General features: G+C 40.7%; 1 protein-coding gene and 1 pseudogene across 4 annotated transcripts in view; one reads left to right on the top strand and one right to left on the bottom strand.

Moving 5' to 3' along the window:
• SGMS2 (sphingomyelin synthase 2) overlaps window positions 1–2,359 on the bottom strand; it is a 73,710-nt gene extending 71,351 nt beyond the window's left edge. For 2 of the 4 annotated variants that reach the window (XM_011361463.2, XM_023531360.1), the window contains exons 1-2: window positions 2,100–2,359; window positions 995–1,131 (exon numbers count right to left, since the gene is read on the bottom strand). The gene's annotated coding sequence lies outside the window, so the exon portion shown is untranslated. The remainder of the gene's footprint in view (window positions 1–994; window positions 1,132–2,099) is intronic. The other 2 variants (XM_011361464.2, XM_011361462.2) reach the window with 1 other exon arrangement.
• An 11,243-nt stretch (window positions 2,360–13,602) lies between these two features.
• On the top strand, window positions 13,603–13,720 carry LOC111740769 (annotated as a pseudogene).
• Window positions 13,721–14,160: the final 440 nt, after the last annotated feature.

Here is a 14,160-nt window from a genome sequence, read left to right on the forward strand (position 1 = left end):
TGGTTTCTTTCCAGCTCCCCACCCTTCTCCTTTTTGACTCTTTTCCTTTCCATAATCACAGCCTAGGAGCTCTCTACAGGACTGTAAGCTTCAAGGGCAGTAACAGTGTCTCCTTGATCTTGGCATCCATAGTACCTAGCATAGTACCTAAAGTAGTAGCTGCTCACTACATGTTCACCAACCGAATAAATGTCTGATAGTAGTTCAGGATAGAGGCTTCGATTCCCCCATAAAAGAATTGGATAAAGGTAGATAGGCTAACTCTTTAGTCTAAAACCGTCTGGAATTCTCACTAATTGTTCCTTAAAAAAAAGGAAAAACAAACATCTCACTTCAAAGTCTTGCTTATTTAAAAAGTTCTCACTTATATTCCATTGTCTATTTTAATTGAAGTAAGAGTGTTTCTATTTTTTTTTTCCTCTATATTTTGTTTAAAGTCCCACAAGAATCCTAGAGAGTTTAAGTAACTCACTGGAAGTAACACAACTAGTAAGTCACCACACAAGATAGCCTCAGGACTTCCAGAGGCCAGTGTCCAGAATCTCTCTACAATGGCGCTCTGAAAAAAAAATCTCCCATGACCTTTGGCTCTAAAAGTTGTAGATATGGTAATAATAAACATTTTCAATAACACCTGAGCAAATGCTATGCTTCTTCCAAATATTTCCTAGGGCTTTTATGAAATTACAGAAGAGAAACTGAGGACAGGAGACAACACAAAATGTCCAAGTGTTTCCTTCCAGGTTCATAAGTCAACCAGCTTTACTTAAAAATGAAACTAAAGAAACCAAATTAAATATTAACTCACACACACACACACACACTTCGACCAGAAGGCTATGGTGAAGACAGACTATCGTCAATGAGCTATAAAAAGAAAATTTTACACAGCTTGTTTTTTAAAAAGAAAATAAATGTTAAGGGTCAAGAGAGTTTTTCACACATCCAGTCTTCCTCCAAATTCCAGATTTTCAATTTCAGCCACTGCTCTTACTCTGTTTAAACACAGAATGTCAGTTCCCTTGACGTGAGGTGGTAGCCACCATTGAAATGTTTAACTTCCTGAAGACATCACTTCACATTCCAAGGAACTTGCCAAAGGACTTCACGTGAAAAATCTCAGCCAATCAGCTGTATAAGTAAGAATATTTGTACAAATCAATTGGTTATTACCTAAGCCAGCTGAAACGCACTATTATTTATATATAAATAGTTACACTTTGTGGGGGTCTACTTTGTGCCAGACATTATGATAGGTCTTTTGTGCTTTAATCCTCATTATTATCCTCTGAAGTCGTTATAGTCCAATTTTACTGAATCAGCGTGTTTAATATGACTGAGAACACACCCTTAATAGATGCGACTAGGAGTGAAACCAAGGATTTGAAAAGTTAAGTTTAAAATCAAAATCCACAGTCAACCTAGAGACACTAAACAGATCTCTTCGAAAATTTAAAATACATGTCAAAATGATTTAATATTTAATTTTAAGGTCATATCAGAGCAGGTAAGATTAAACAGAACGGCCAAGATTTATAAATAAAAGATTACTGGACATGAAATTAGAGTTGTTTGAAGACGTAGCCGCGGGTTACTAACAATTACCCGTATCTCAAAAAGATAAACAGGTCTCCTCCCACCTATGTGCACTGAGTCTTTGCTTAGGAGTAGCTTCTGGACCGCCAAACGCTGAAAGGTTTCAGTGCAGGCTGCCCAGAGCTGGGATATCACTGTTCACACATCATCAGTAAGTGCCTCTCAAAAAGAAAAAGACAGTCCCTCCTCCACTACCTGAACTTCAGCCCTGACCTCCGGAGTGGCTCTGGACAATCTATGGTTTAAAGTGTTCTTTCGACGCCAGGACCGAGTTACCCGAAATGGTTGCAAATGAATGAGCTGAATGCTCGGAGCAAGGAGACTTAAGCCACACATCCATCCTCTATCAGGCAAAAGCAAGGAAAGATGCCGTGGGGCGGGGCGCGTGGGGGCCGATTCAGAGCCACGTCCCGGTTGGCAATCCACCTTCCCCCTCCCCGCGCTTCACAGGACGCGTGTCTTCCCAGCCCATCCTCCTCCCAGCCCCTCCGGGCGCTCCTTACCCGCTGCCAGCTGGGGCTCCAGACGCTCCCAGCCGAAGGCACTAGCTCCTGGCGGAGGATTTGCCAGCGGACGAAGCCCGCTGCCGCAGCCACCCCCACCCCCGGCCGAAGCCGCTAGAAAGTTTACTCGGGATCTCGCCCCCTTGCGCCACGGCCCCGCGTGGGAAGCAGGTCCTCCAGCCCCTCCCGCGGCCGCCGCCCCCGAGGCCGCTCTGGGCGGCGCTGCAGCCCCGTTGGGGATCCGGCGGCCGGGGACGGCCCCTTGCGCGCCGAGGGCGGGGTCTCCCCGCCCCGCTCGGCCCGCGGCGCAGCGCTGGGTGTTTACAACAGCCCCGCGGCCCGCTCTCCCCGCCCTGCGCGCTCCTGACATCATTCATTCTCTCACACCCTCACCCGCCCACTCCATTTCCAAACAGTGACTCACTGCCAGCCCGGTGGCAGCAGCGCCCGCTCCCGCTGCTGTGGTTCTCCAGGCGCAGAGCGGAGCCCGAAAAACCGGTGCGACTTCTTAAGAAAACCCCGGCGGACCCACCCCTTTCCCAGCTATTAAAGGTGCAGGGAAGGAGGGGCTTGGCTGGAGGGCGGATTGGCTCCAGACGGAAAGGCTAAGCGCCGGGGGCAGACCTCCCAGAGCAGTGACAGAGATCAATCTGAGAAAGTTGTTTGGGTGTCACTCTCAGCAACTTTCAAGGGTGGGGCTGGGAGGGTATCCCCCACCCCCGCACCTTGCCTTATTCAGGAGCTGCTTCCTGACGTCGGTGTGAGTGGGCTTGGAGGCACCAGCGGTTGCTCAAAGGGTTTTGCCGGGGCCTCAGTCAGAGAGGTGGGTGTCTTAACCGCAGAGTTGCCTAGCAGGATTACTCATCGGTCCGCACCGTGGCAGCTCTAGGTGTGAGCTGGAAGGGTGCTCCAAGTTAATGAGGCTAATACTTTCCCTTCGGTGACTAACCACCGTGTCATTTGTTCTATTAATTTGCTTCTCTTTGAGAATAAACGGTAACTAAAATAAACAGTGAAAGAGTTGTTCTTTGCTCAACTGAACACTGCGCTTTTCTGCAGTTTGGGGGGCACAAGGCGTTCGTGTGTAGTTTCTTCGATGAGCTCAGCAGTTACGTTTTTAGTAGCAGTATTGCCTTCTTAAAAATGGTCAAGGTTTTACATTTCTTTGAATTGCTATTCATACACCTGCTGGGCAGCTTTCAAAGTGAGGATGACAGCCTCAAATTCTAACTGGAATGAACCAGAGGGAATTTGGCCAAATCTTTATTGAATTTAATTGACAGAAATGTTTTCTGTTAATTTCTACTTGAGGACAGGTTTGAGATGTGCACTGGCTTATGGGCGATTCCATGTAATCAACAAAAATAATCCAAAGGCATCTCTGGGTGCCTAGTGCAGAAATAATGTGGGTACATAATTATTTGTCTATGGATATTAAAAACAATGGTAACAAGAAAACAAAACAAAACATAGCAGGGCAGTCCCAAAACAGACAGCTCTTAGATGTAACTAGAGAAATCTCTCCCAAATGAAAATGTTTCTGAAATTAACCAAAGGTTCCACATCATTGTTGTGGAAAATGCACACAGAACACCAACAATTGAAATTTATTTTCCTTGGGTCTATTTTTTCCTTTCAATAGGGGTTCGTTTTTCATTTTACAAAGCCCAGGCATCTTGCCCAGAAGGCAATAGCAAATGGATTGGTTTGCTAGGATGCAGTCAAAGTAAATGGAAATTCAAACCAACAGTTTTCACAGGCACAGACATAATCAGAAGCTTGGATGTCCTGTCCATGGGTAACACAGAGGGACCAGATTCAAATGTGCAGCCACAGAAAAGTTGGGAGTGAATATCCCCATGCTCCCTACTTTATGACTCAATTATTTGGACATTATGGAGGTATGTGTACATAAGATTTTCTCCAGGTCTTAGAAAATGTTGCGGGCTTTTGGACCAGAGTACATGGATGAAGTATAAAAGATCAAAACAAAGCCTGCCATCCTGTCTGCATTGTTGCATGATATAAATCCTGCAGCTTTACCATAGGATGGTCTCTGTTTGTTTGGGAGGCTTAGTGAGTAGTTTTGAATTTGTGGTTACTACCAGACCCCAGTTTAAATATAGTGAAATAAATGATTAGGTCATTTTATTATACCGTTTAAATATCCCCCAGTAAATGTAATAGTATAATTGTGATTGAGTTGCATGAAGTTTTTCCGTTCTACTCATTGTTAACGTACGAGAAAGCAAATTATTCATCTTAATTTCTCTTTTGAAAAATAGTGTCTTGTCTGTCTCATAGAGGTGATTTCTTTTTAACTATACCTTTTTGTTCTCACAATGTACCAAGTTTACTAAGTCCCTGATTAGTCACCTTCCAAAAATAACAATGTTAAATTCTCTAAGGGAGAGTAAGGGCTGACAGGTATGCTCCTGTCAATTTTATTTGTTGAAACCAATGCATACTGTAAATCAGTTTTACAGATATTTCTTTGGTCTGATAAAACATACTGATTAAGTTAGGAAAACATACATATCTGTAGTATTTATCTTATAATAACTCCTACTCTGGATGTACCTAAGTCATTCACTCAGTCAACAAATGTTTATTGAGTTCCCACTTTGTGCCCACAATGTTCATCTAAGAATCACCATGTACATCTTCTAAATATATGTCTCAGCAATGGGAAATTTTACTGTTTAAAATTTTTTGCTTAAGGATGTTTATTGCAACATTATTTAAAATTTTCCCAGAATCCAGCATGGTGCAGGGCATGTAATTATTGAGTGAGTGAAATAAACAAATGAACAAGCTTTAGAGAACAAACCAATAGTGGAGTAACCCCATGTTATGTGATTCTTTGTAGATAATAAAAAAAATAATTCCATAGGCTCTGACTTAGAAAACTGACCTTGTCAAGTGAAAAATAAAGCAGAGAGAAAATACACACACACACACACACACACACACACACACACACCATTTTTGTGAAACAAACACCGCTCCCTTCTGAAAAATCCATAACCAAACTATATATTACCTATTGGCAATGAAATATAGAAAGAAAGAGTGTGAGAGGGGAAACTTGTATTTCTGGACTATTTTTCAACGAGCCTGCATTACTTTTGTAATTGAAAACAACACAAGCAATATTGGAACTTACAATGAGTCCACGACATAGGGGAGCTTACTGTGTAGTTAGAGAGACAATAACACCCAGAATGACTAGAGATTAAGGCTGCTCACTCTGTGGACTTGAGGTTTCAGATACTTGCCCTGTGCCAGGCCCATCTGAAGAGCAAACGCCTACCATTAACTGAGTACTTATTGTATGCCGGGGACCATGCAAATTGCTTTACCCATATTATTTCATTTAATCCTTTCAGCAACCTTCAAAGGTAAGTATTCATAATGCCCTCCTCTACATATGAGGTAACAAAAGGCAAGAGAGGTCATTTTCTTGAGATCACACTCAATTGGCATTATCAAGGCATAAAACCAGGACTTTCTGGCCCCAAAGTTCATACTTTGACCACTATTCCTTAAATTGCATCTACACTGATATAATTCTTCTGCTGTAACAACAATCTTACGTTTTTAGTTTTTAGTTTTTAAAACATTTATTTTAAATTTTATCAAAATATAAGGTATACTGCCATATTATAGAGCTATTGGAAATGAAGAAAAACAATAAAACCAAAGACACAAAGATTTGGTGTCTGATTTCTATTATTTTAGATAATTTCGACAACATCATACTTATGATTCTTATTGTTTTTTTTTTAACTCTAGCATTATATTATATGCTCTTTCCTCACAATTATCATATTAGTGGCTCCACAGTGTGCCAAAAAATGTATATGCTTGTGCATGTGTAGTGTATATTGAAATTAATCTGAAATCTAGTAGCCTAATTATTAATTTGGGAGCAGTTTGGTATAATATTTTTACATTTTTCTATTAACGAAAACTCTTGGACTATCTTTTTTTATAGTTAGTACTACTATACTATGTATACAAATGTTCTAATTAAAGTGTTTTGGGTATTGAGAAAAGTAAATGAGAGGTACTATGTGCCACATCTCATTAGTATTATTTTCCGTGCTCTTCTGGACTGGAGCAAGATGGGGAGGGTGTAGAGAGAGCAATAAGCAGCTTTGCAGCAGTTCAAGTACAAGATGGCAGTGGTCTAGGTTAGGAAAGTGGCGATAACAATATAAGAAGCAAAGAGGACTTGAAGTATAATGGATAGAATTTGCAGATCAATTAGATATGGAGATAGAGCCAAAAAGAACTCCTACTTTTTTTGTTTGTTTACTTGAGCTCTTGGTTAGATCGCACTGCCTTTTACTACACAAGACAGAGAATGTCAAGGTAGGAACAAGTTTGAGGAGGAAGATGATGAGTTTTGAACATGATGAGTTTGAGATGCAAGGTGTATAAATGGAGATATTAAACGGGCAGCTGATAATATTAGTGTGGAACTCAGAAAAGAAGCATGAACTAATGATATACATTTGAGAATAGTCAGCATAGATAATAAGAAAGCCATAAGAAAAAATGAGAGTGCCTAGAATGAGTACAAGTGAAATGAGGAGAGGTCTAAGAGAGAGCCCAACATATAGGCTTGATAAAGAAGAACACTGCAGATTAGCCTGAAAATACATAACTTGAGAGATAGGAAGAAAATCAAGAGAATATACTGTCAAGGAAACCAAAGAAAAGACTTGTTAAGGAAGGTGGAATGGTCATCTACATCAAATGCTCCTGAGAGAGCAAGTAAAATAAAGACTAAAAAAGTCCATTGGATTTGGTGACATGGAGGTTCGTTGACCTTAACCAGAGGGAGTTTGGTTCTGCTATGGTAGAGCGCAGCTCTGATGGAGTGGGGTAAGGAAGAGCTCAGTAGGAGACCAGTGAATAGGCTTCCTGGGGTGCTGATCTATAAGGAGTTCCAAAGTATTACCAGAATAAATTCATAAAGTACAGTATGGGTTGGTGGGAAATGAAGAGTGATTGCTAAATGAGTACAGGGTACTGGGGTGATAAAAATGTTCCATAATTGATTGAATGCTGATGGGAAGGAATCAGTAAAGGAGATGAGGAAAGAGATAATGGGGAGGACAATCAGTAGTCAAGGTTCAGGAGAAGTCTGGAGGAGATGGTATCCAGAAAATAGATGGAAAAAAATGGCCTGAGAGATGAGAAGAAATTGCATCTCCAATACAAGAGGGACAAATATAAATAGAAAAGCATGAGATTGGCACAGTTTTGTTTATAGACTGCTCACAGAAAGTTGAAATTATTTCTTCTGATACTTCTATTTTTTGTGTGAGTTAGAAGGTATGTATTAGTTTCCGATTGCAGCTATAACAAATGATCAAAAACTTACTATTTAAAACAACACAAATATATTATCTCACAGTTCTGCAGGTCAGAAGTCCCACAGACTTCTCTCCTGGTTTCTCAGCTCTGGGGTTCACAAGGCTGAAAGCAAGGTTGGTTAGGTTTTTATCATCAAGCTCTAGCAAGCTTCCAAACTCATTCAGTTTACTAGCAGAATCAAATTCCCTCCAGTGGCTGAACCATCTGCAAAGTCCTTTTGTAATGTAACATATTTCACAGGCTCCAGGGATTAGGGTGTGGACATTCTGGGGGACCCATTCTGCTGACCACAAGGTGACATCATCAAGTGAAAATAAGGAAGTGGAACACAATGGAGGTGTTAAAAAGGAAAGGAACAGCTTGAAGTAGCCACTCTGGAGAGTAAGAACATGCATTCACTAGAGAAACTTCACAAATTTGACAAATGGCACAGAAGACTGAATTGAAGTTGTGGCCAGAGAGTTACCAAGAGTGTCCTTCTCCAGCAGCACTCAGCCGCTTGGGCATGGCACAGAGAATGGAGGCGGTAGATGGGACAGCTAGGTAAAGGAGGGAGAGAGTCTGGGATAGTGTCAATGAAACAATAGAATGGGAATAAAAGATGTCAGGAGAGAGGCAAAGAGAGGAAGGAGAAGGCCAAAGGATAAAAGAAAAGTAAAAGGATCGATGGCTGAGGGATGCTGGAGACACTGTAGATTATGTGAACCAGGAATAATAGATGGGAGAATTTGGAAGCATAAGAGATCAGGTGGTGAAGTGTACGAACTGTTTATCTGGCAGTTTGAGTCAATGGCAGGGCCTGGAATGTGGCTGTGAGTGGATGAGCGAGGTAGAGGAAAGGAAAAGAAAAAGAAGTCACTTCAGAGTTCAGGGCATTAGAAGAGTAATTATCATGGATACCCAGAATGATGGCCAGACCACAGGTGGAAAAGACTGTACATCAGGTGCCACACAATTAATAATAAGTTGGAATGAGCAGAGGAAGAAGATGGCATAGCAGATGTGAATGCCTCATAGGAGAGGGCCATTTCACTAAAGCCTGGCTTAACCTTGGTCCAGAAGAATCTCTAGAAATCAAAGAGACATAGACTTTACCTTTCAACTCCAAGGTACATAGAGTGTGAGAAAATAATCAGACACCCTCATCAGGCCCCAGAGAAAGTGTGTCCCCAGATTTCAGTTAAGACCAAAAAATATAGGGAATATTCCAAGGAACGATTGAGCACATTGGAGAGTTTGCAATCATAAAGTAGGGATTTCAGAGGATACATGGGAAGGGTTAGGGAGTGATGGGTAGAGTCAGGAAGATCAGAGAAAATAAATCCCATAGTATTATGGAAATAAACATATGCAGATGAAATAGACCTGTGAGTGGGGCTGGGAAGGTTTTCTTCCTAAACTCAACCCCTACCTTTTCTGGAGCTGACAGCTTGATCCTTTCCTGAAGCTAGGATAGTAGAAAGTAGTCTTGTGTAATATAACTTAAGGCTACAATGAAGACATACTTATTTAGCATAATAAAGTGCAGGAGATATGTCAAGAGGAGGTTAATCAGTACAAATGGTCTCATTTAATATTAGCTGTTTCATTCAGAGACCAAACTACTGTGAGGATTCCTGCCCCTCCCCTTCTTCCTCTCTCAGGATCCAGAAAACACTAACCTGCCTCTAAGCAGCTGTACTTAGATATACTTGATAATGACGAATCATGACCAATATGTTGGGAATAAGCAGGAGGAAATTGGTTTAAAAGTACTGAGTGGTCCTTCTTGGGGAAGATAGAATTCTGGTAGGGGTGGAGGTTAGGAGGCCACACTCTGCTGATCAAGAGAGGTCTGTTAGGGTAGAATACAGCTGTGGTGGAGCAGGAGTGGAAAGGGAGTAAATTGATTGGGCTGGAGAGAACAGTACAAAATATTCATCACTCGGGGGCATCTGGTTGGTTGAAATGTAGTACCTGAAACAGAAGTAAGAACTGGTCTAACCTCTGGGGTTCTATACTTGACTGACTAACATTGAGATTGCTTTGTTTTTACTGTATGACCCTCATTTCCCCCACAGAGGGGTAAGCATCGGGGCCACATGAGAAATGACAGATAAAGTTCTCAGTTTCCTGGAGGATAGTGGGAACAGGCACCTTGGAAAATTCAGCAGCAGCAAAAAGGAGGCTTGCGTGATGACAATGATTTGATTCTCAGATTGATTAGTCTGGAGCAACATTGCCCAAACTTGCCAGTTACATAAGGATTATCATGTGAGACCCACATGAATCTTCAAGGGAATGATTTCAGATACCATTTAAAGTAAGTGCCTGAGATCATTCTTATGTTGAGAAAAATTTGGAAAATTTTAGCCTAAGGCAGTGATTCTCTACCACCACCACCCGCCCCCGCTCCCCACAACGTAGTTGAGCAAATTACATCCTCCCTAAAGAAATATTAGCCATAGTTTTCAATCAAGGACCATGACATTTTAGAAGGGGCTATCAGAATTTTAGGGCTGTTTGGGGTTGGGTAAGAGGGAGGAGGGAGGAGAGGATAAAGGAGACTTAAGTAGCATTAAACAGCTTCCCTAGAGAGACTGAGGCTCCTTCTTAATAGGGAGGGTCATCCCCTACCATTCCCACTTCCAACCTCCTTCTCTGTTGGACAATCACTGGTCTAAGTTCTAGTCTAGGGAAAGAGAATTCACCAATGAGCTTAATAGTTATATCCTGATGTTTAGAGGGCTTCGTGACTGTAATTCTTGTGAGTCAGTCTACAAAGCTAGTCACCTTGCTATTTCAGCACAGTTGAATTTTAAGCCTACCAAACAAACCAAAGACCAGAGGTCACAGATTGGTGTCCATACCAAGAAAGTGACTCTCTGTAAGATAGCCTGCTAGTCTCCCAGGCTGCACCTACTTTCTTCATTGGCTTCCTCTCCAATTGTTTCCCCTGGTTCTATTCTAATTAGAATGTACACACATACATACATCCTCCTCCATACAGTTTATTAGGGTACTTTAAATGATCATATCACCTTACTCAAACTGGCCCTCCTTAAAAGGGATGAGACTTGAACTGCAAATTAAAAGACTATTTTTTCCTAATTTAAAATGCAAAGAAGGATGATATTGCAAGAGGACATGCTAACTTTATGTAGACCTAACTTTTCAGCTGTTAGCTTTAACTAAGATGCCTAACAAGAAAGGTACAAAGTCCGACTGTTGATCTAAGCCTTTTCCATAATTTAGGGTAGGTAATAATTGCATAGTGATGTACTTTCTACTCGAAACTACCCAGTCAGTGACCTCGAATATGTAATAAACACTATACCAAACATCTTTACAGCTTCCTAGTCAAATATAGTCAGAGATAAAGAGATATAAAAGATGAGTAATAATAGACAAAAATCTTTGACCTCTCAGTTTCTTCAACTCTTGTAATCTTAGATGTGTTTTCAGACAACAGGCATTAAAATATATATCATATATATGCAATCTATAAATTCAATATGAAATAACCCTGGCTTTTATACTAATGTTGTTACTCAAAAGAACCAGAGTACTTTCATATATCATTAATTGATTTATGATATCTTTATGACATCCTCTTAAATCAAATTTCAATGACTCCTTAGTCTGTATTCAGTATTTAAGATCAAATGCTTTAAGATTCAGAAGGAAGTAATTACATATAACATATTTTTAAAACATTTCATATTTTCCTTTGTGTTTTTAAAATGCAGTTTCTATTTAATTTCTTGACATAACCCCCTCCCTAACACACACACACACACACACACACACACACACACACACACGAATACACCCAACCCCTCATTCTTCATTCATTCCTGCCTTTGCCCTCCCCCATCTTTTTTTTTTATCTAGTTCTCATAAATTAATCCTGTCTTTCTTTTAACCCCTCTTCCTCTGGTCTGGTTTCTTTCCTTATATTTACTTTTCTTTTAGTTAAATTTGAAGCAAAAATTTTATCTTACTTTTATTGTATGTATTCTAAGTTTCTCCACTTAGTAACCTGTTTATAGCAACCCTACTCAATAAATACATTTCATTAATTACACTTTTCACCCATTTTGAGACCATCTATCCCATAGACTTTATCAAGTACTACCTACTTCATGCTGAGTTTTATAAGGGAGACAAAGGTGTGGCATATATATCTGGTTTCAAATTGTTCTCGATACAGTTAGTAAACTAAGATAAACACATTAGAATTACATTCTAACAATGTAATCATATTTCACTTGGAATTCACTTAAAACTTAATGTACTTACTTCACATTTGTTTTCAAAGATTTTCAATCCAACTAACAGACAGCATACCAATCTGCTTAGAATCCACTTTAATTGTGTCTACCAGTGTCGACAGGCTAACTTCTGTCTTCCCACTGCCCCTTCATCCCCAGGACAGCACCCTTTGAAACATGCTAAGTAATTTGGTAGATAACTAAATCAATAGCAAAAGTTAAGAGCAAAACATGAGATAATAGTAATTATATTAAGCAAAATGTTGAACCATAGGCATATGATTATACATGTACTTATATAGTCAGGATCTTAGCAAGAAAAAGATGGCATACCCAAAAAGTGTAACTAAAAAGGGTTTAATGAAGAGACTATTTATAAAGTCTAGTCAGAGAGGTCAGCACAAAGATACAAGACTGATGAAGCACCCAGGGACACTGGGAAGTCATTACCACCTCTAGGACAGGAGCGGGGTGGGGAGGGAAAGATGTTTTGGGGGCCAGTTAGGAGCTATCACTGTGGAAAAGGGGCTGCCAGACAGGAGAGGGGCCTTAGGTGGAGGAATGTAGCCCCTCAGAACTGCAGCAAGAGGAGAGAGAGGGAGAACAATGATTCTGACCTCTCTCCTCCTGCCTTCAGATTTCTTGCTGGTGACTGACCCTAACTTCAAGTTGATGGATGAGGAAGTCCAGATGATGCAGTAGGTAAAGGTTCCGTGTCCAGGGGTACAGAAAAGAGCTGAGAAGGGTGAGAATGGATCTGAAAGGGCAAGTGGAGAATAAACAGGCCAACTCCCTAAAGTTTTAGAAGTCCGTGACAGGTGAATTTATGATAAGGTATTTCTAAGGCGGTGAACTCCAACATCTGCAGCACAGTTGGGAATAGTGATAATAAGGCAAACCGAAGAGACCAATGACCTCAAAATTTAGTTGTTAATACTCCATCCCCTCTTATTTTGGTGGGAAAATGCTCTTTTGACAGGCCAAACCTTTACCTTTATAGTAAAGGCCAATTAAGATAAAAAGAGAAACCAACACAAAGGTAAGGCTAGCAGTTATCAGGGTTTGCCCTGGACAATCCCAAGTTAAACCACACACACAACAAAAATCATCCCAAGGCTTGTAATGTAAAGACTCCCTAAGCGGCCTCTCTTCAGAAATATGTAGATAATCCATGCTCGGAATCTTAATTAATTAGAATTAATTTGTGAAAATATTCTAGGGATACAGTAATACACCAAATCATTCTTGAGAGTTGTGGTTTACCGACTGCTTAGTCAGTGAAGGCTCTGGGGCCCTTTGCATGTGGGAAATGACCTTCTCTGATCACGTAATCTGACCATGGATCCCAGACATTGCTTGTTAATGGCAGAGTTAATGGCAGTTAATTCTCCTAAATTACTGGGCTTTAGTCAAGCAGACAGTGAAAGGAAAGTAGCCTGCTTTTCTCATCCCCACTTACATCCTGGCCACCAATTCCATATTATCTTGACCAAACTGTGATCATTTTAAGTAAAGAATCCCCATAATCAATAAACTCTGCTACAGAACTGATGAGGGCAGAGAAGCAGACATTGCATTTGTCATTGAGGTCACTGGTGTCCTTTGCCAGAGCAGTTTCGGAGGAGGAGGGCTTCCCGCCTGGTAAGCCAAGGTAGGCTGGTGATCCATGAATGACTGCAGGCGAGCTGAAGAATAAGCCCCTTAAGTTCCTGACATGGTTGGGGGAGGGGTAGAGTGACCTTGATTGCTGTCCTCAAGGAGCCAAATAAATATAACAATTTTCTCTGGTTGCTGTGACATGGAAAAGTTTGGAGAGCACAGCTGTAAAATAATAGCAGTGGAAATCAGATTGAAATTCAGGAGTCTACGCCATGCCACCCTGAACAAGCCCGAACCCGTCTGATCTCAGAAGCTAAGCAAGGTCGGGCCTGGTTAGTACTTGGATGGGAGACCACCTAGGAAGACCAGGTGCTGCAGGCGTAAAAAATAAAAAATAAAGGATTATAAGCTGACACGGTGCTTACAATCTGTGAGATCAACCAAGAGTTGCCTCTCCTAAAAAAAAAAAAAAGAAAAAGAAAAGAAAGGAAAAATTCAAAAAGACCAAGTGGAGAAATGCAGGTGAAGGCTGCAAGTATAGAGAATTCTTCCAAGATATATGTCAGTGAAAGAAAGGGGAGCGGGAATAAATGATTCTAAGTAAGTTCAATAGGCAGATGCTTGAGCACATTTGTAGAGAGTAGAGAAGGATCTGGCCTGAGAGAGAAATTAAAGATAAAAGGAAAAGAAAAGTTATTTAATATTAAGGTGGAAAGGAGAGCTGAGGGAGTTCACTACTATGACTACTATTTTCTTTATCAAAATAAGAAGTTGAGTCACTGGCTAAGAGAGAGAAAGGCAGAATCTTGATATGGCGTTTT

Source organism: Pteropus vampyrus, unplaced genomic scaffold, assembly GCF_000151845.1.
Source record: "Pteropus vampyrus isolate Shadow unplaced genomic scaffold, Pvam_2.0 Scaffold67, whole genome shotgun sequence".
In the NCBI taxonomy this organism is placed as follows: domain Eukaryota; kingdom Metazoa; phylum Chordata; class Mammalia; order Chiroptera; family Pteropodidae; genus Pteropus; species Pteropus vampyrus.